Source organism: Portunus trituberculatus, chromosome 48 (genome assembly GCF_017591435.1).
Source record: "Portunus trituberculatus isolate SZX2019 chromosome 48, ASM1759143v1, whole genome shotgun sequence".
NCBI lineage: Eukaryota > Metazoa > Arthropoda > Malacostraca > Decapoda > Portunidae > Portunus > Portunus trituberculatus.
Genome location: NC_059302.1, coordinates 11,215,925 through 11,220,924, shown reverse-complemented (window position 1 = coordinate 11,220,924; position 5,000 = coordinate 11,215,925). Strand labels below are relative to the sequence as shown.

The following is a 5,000-nucleotide window of genomic DNA, read 5'->3' as shown; positions in this document are numbered from 1 at the left end:
AATGGTGACACGGCATTGGAGAGAGAATATGAGAAAGATAAAGAATAGAAGAAAAGCAATGTCTTTGTGTGAAAAAAAAAGAAAGAAAATTAAGAAAAAATTTAAATTTAAATTAGACAAGTGTGATGAAAGAAAATCAGTAAAGAAAAAAAAAGAAACAGAAATAAAGAACTGAGTTAAGAAAATACACTAAAAGTACCTTAGACAAAGAATATAAAAGAAACACAGATCATGAAAGAAAGAAAAAGAAAAAAGACAATATTTCAAGACGAATAATTAAACAGGAAACAATAGGCAGCCATGAACTGCAAGAAAGAATGATAGGAAAGAGAGAAAAGAAAACAGGAAGAAAAATAATAAGTGATTTCTTACTAAACTAAAAATATATATATATTGAAGAGAAATAAACAATAACCCTGGAATGAGTCAATAGGAAAAGAAAGACAGGGAGAGGAAGACGAGAAGAAATAAAATGATAAATATGTAGACAAAGAGGAGATAAATGAAAGATAGATAAATAGAGATAAATAAACAGAGAGATAGATAAAAAGGAAGAAAGGATGCAAAGAAGAGATAGATAGATCACAGGAAAGAAAAAAAAAGACAGATATGCAGAGAAAGACATAGAGAAAAGGAATTAAATGAAAGATTGATAAATAGAGATAAATAAATAGATAGAGAGATACAAAGAAAGAATGCACAGAAAAAATAGATACATCACAGGAAAGAAAGAAAAGAAACATAAATAGATAGGTAAGCCAATAAATAAGTAACTAATTAGTGATAGATACAAAGGTAGATAGATAGATAGATAGATGGAGATAGAGAGATGAAAAGAAAAAGGAATAAGAGAAAGAAAAGGAGAATGAAAAAAGAAAGAAAAGCAAACTAACTACTAACTAACTAACAAAGGATGAGAAGGAGGAGGAGGAGGAGGAGGAGGAGGAGGAGGAGGAGGAGGAGGAGGAGGAGGAAGAAGAGGAAGAAGGGAGAGGAAGGGAGAAAGGAAGGCCACTCTTCCACGTGGTGACATAAATTAATCAATAATTCATAACACAACAATGAATAATACGATGAGTCACGGCAAAGATGACACACACACACACACACACACACACACACACACACACACACACACACACACACAAACTCTTTGCAGCGTCACCACCACCATCAGTATCATTATCACCACCATCACCATTACCACCACCATCATCATCGTCATCATCATCGTCATCATCATCGTCATCATCATTCAGACTTCCCAAAAACGAAAACTAGTACTATCTGACATTACCTCACTCTCTTACTAACTAACTAACTGACTGACTAACGAACTAAATAAATGAATAAATAACTGACCGACTGACTGACTGACTGACTGACTGATTGACTGACTGAATAAATAGATAAATAAATAGACAAAAGGAATTAGAAGGATAACACTGCAAAAATACGCCACACACCACAATTACATCACCACTATCATATCACCACCATTGTGTCACCACCATTACACAGGATGCGCTTCCGTTTATAGTAGTAGTGGTAGTAGTAGTAGTAGTAGTAGTAGTAGTAGTAGTAGTAGTAGTAGTAGTAGTAGTAGCAGTAGCAGTAGCAGTAGAAGAAGAAGAAGAAGAAGTAGTAGTAGTAGTAGTAGTAGTAGTAGTAGTAGTAGTAGTAGTAGTAGTAGTAGTAGTAGTAGTAGTAGTAGTAGTAGTAGTAGCTGTTGTTGTTGTTGTAGTAGTAGTAGCAGAAGCAGAAGCAGAAGCAGAAGCAGTAGCAGTAGCAGTAGCAGTAGTAGTAACCATGTTCTTTACTACACACACACAGTAACTCAAAAGATCCGTATAGACTTATTTGGTAAGATAAAAGTTAGATATGCGGTCTGGAGAAGCTACACAACCCTAATTATCATCCTGGTCTTATTCATCCTTCTAAGTCCATACATTTACAGACTGCTTAGGGAAGTACTGTGCGTATATATCTCATTCAGTACCAGGACGCGTTTACATATTCATTCTGCTTACTATTTGATGATTTTATACAGCTTCAGAACTTATGTGGGGATTAGAATAGTGAAGACTCTGGCCATTAATCTTCTGACCTCCATAGACCCTTCCTAATGTCAATAAAATGGTTTAATCACATCCAAAAATCACTGTAAAAATGTGTCTCAGTACTGAGTATGTAGTATTTCTGTCGAATATCTGTATCTCACTACTGGTCATTTTTCTACACAGCCTTTCCTATGTCCAAAGGGGATTACTGTTCCTCACTTGTCATTTTCGCAAGATTCGACCACCTTCTCTCTCTCTCTCTCTCTCTCTCTCTCTCTCTCTCTCTCTCTCTCTCTCTCTCTCTCTCTCAGTCACTTAAACACTCCTTCCATCTCTTATTTGGCAACTTTCGTCTCCTTCCATTCATTTTATACCGTTCATCTGAAGACTTATTGTTCAGTTTTTCTCTTCTTTGGCCAGTCTCGTCTTCCTCCATCCACTTCTATATCTACCATTCATCTTTTTAGGTCCTTCCATCTTTCTTTGGCCAGCCTCGTCTTCTTCCATCCATTCTATAACGTTCATCTAAAGACTTACTGTTCATATTTCCCTGTGATCATACCATTTCAGTTCACAGCCAGTAATACGAGCTGTCTCAGTCATGTATCAGCGCCGCATTCACTCCCACTGACTTCACATTCTTGCCTCAGTCTTAAATCTTCTGGCCAGTGAAGAGTCTACCCTTTATCAGGTTTTCTAAGGGGACTGTCTGCAGACTAACTGAAAAAAAAAAATTATATAAAACAACGCTTGCACCCTCACTAGAAACATAGCCAGTTCGTGTTACTCTCTGCGCAGCTCGTAATATAATGCAGTTACTTCATTTATGTATTAGTGCAGTATATATTCAATGTACGAGTATAACTATGAAAGACCGGAGCTTTGTATATCACTTCTTGAGGAAGACTGTGCAAGGAAACAAGGGGAAGTTGTAAGAAGGCATCAGACCTATACATGACAGACCCTGTGCTATAAAACATATCTATTTATACCTCACCTATTAAGCCTTGCCTTGTTACAGTATTCTATAAGATTACAACGAAGTGTAGTATTCTTAAACACTTTAGTGCCTTATCTCTATTACTTTCAACAGACTCTTAAGGAAGCTACAGGGATTCTTAATAGCCTGATTTCGGGGACTGGTATTCAAGTGGGCCTTTTTATTCTACTGTTTCTTTTGCCCATGGCCAGCTTTCTCCTCTTTCAAAAAAAATTTTAAAAAAAGATCAATAAGGATTCTACACCCTCAATAATAAAAACACCCGTAGAGAACCCGACTCACCATCTCTGAGTCGCAATGAGAGAACACAGCATTTAGGAAGGAAGTTACAGTGACTTTTATTAACGTCATTCCACAGACAGATAATTAAGGACTCTACATCATAGGAAAGCAACCTCAGAGAACCCGGTGCAATCTCTACCTGCGCCCTTTGAAAAAAGTCCCGATGAAAGAGCAAAGCGTTTCGGAAGGAAGGCACAAAGATTCTTAATACCGTTTCTGTAATTCCAAGATCAATACGGACTCTACACGATTGACAAGATCCTAGAGAACCCGGCTCATCATTTCTGTGGCCTTTGAAAAGAGTCGCGGTGAGAGGGCAAAGCGTTTCGGAACACGGGCCTAAATCCACAACACACTACCATACTAGGCGTTACGAATCATTGTTATTTTAGGAAAGGAAATGACTGACAGCCTTCTCGTGCGGCACCAAGACGACAGGGAGGAGAGACCTTGGGGGACTGGGGGTTTGGAGTGTTATCAGGGTATGGAGGAGGACACATCCGCTGGAGGGATGTGACGTGCCCCGGGCGTTCTACTAAGAGAGGCGGGAGGACCGTAAACAGATGACCTCGAAAGTTATTGGTGTTCTTAGACGCTAAAACTCGATCTTGTGTGTGTGTGTGTGTGTGTGTGTGTGTGTGTGTGTGCGTGTTTGTGTGTGTGTAATTCACTGTTTGATCTGCTGCAGTCTCTGACGAGACAGCCAGACGTTACCCTACGGAACGAGCTCAGAGCTCATTATTACCGATCTTGGGATAGGCCTGAGACCAGGCACACACCACACACCGGGACAACAAGGTCACAACTCCTCGATTTACATCCCGTACCTACTCACTGCTAGGTGAACAGGGGCTACACGTGAAAGGAGACACACCCAAATATCTCCACCCGGCCGGGGAAACGAACCCCGGCCCTCTGGCTTGTGAAGCCAGCGCTCTAACCACTGAGCTACCGGGCCGTGTGTGTGTGTGTGTGTGTGTGTGTGTGTGTGTGTGTGTGTGTGTGTGTGTAAAGGGATTATCATTTCATATCGTATATTCAACCGTTTGTAGTGGGGTTTTTTTTTTTGTGTGTGTGTAGGAAGGACACCGACAAGGTCAACAAAAATGAAAATAAAGAAAAAAAAAAAGAAAAAGGTCTACTGCTATGCCAGACCCATACAAAGTCCAAAATGGGATCAGAAACTAAACCAATCTGCAAAAGGCTGTTAGAACGTGGCATTCTCTTTATGAAGCATGTCTACGTGCTTCCACCACCATTATCCATAAAGTCAGTGGTTTTCTCGTGCTTCTACTGAAAATGTAACAGGGACTCTGCAATGTGAATGCGAACAAAATAAAAACGAAAGATATCAGTATTTTCAACGACTCGAGGCTAAAAAAAAACACGACTATATTTAATTAGTTGTTGCGGAAGTTAGAAGATAACAACATAACATAATGAACTTTAGGGCGACACGTGACGGTCTCTGTGTGATATATGCTCGCCCCCTCATAGTCCGTCTTTTTTTTAACGATTCGAGGCTAAAACACGACTATCCTTAATTAGCTGTCGCGGAAGTTAGATGACAACATAAGAATATAATGAGCGTGAAGGCGACACTTGGCAGTCCCTGTGTGAAATATGTCTCTCCCCCCCCTACCCATCCCATGTCCATC

General features: G+C 39.6%; 1 protein-coding gene across 1 annotated transcript in view; it reads left to right on the top strand.

Moving 5' to 3' along the window:
* The window catches only part of LOC123498824 (metabotropic glutamate receptor 3-like), a 36,565-nt gene that overhangs the window by 995 nt on the left and 30,570 nt on the right, over positions 1-5,000 (top strand). The window lies entirely within an intron of this gene.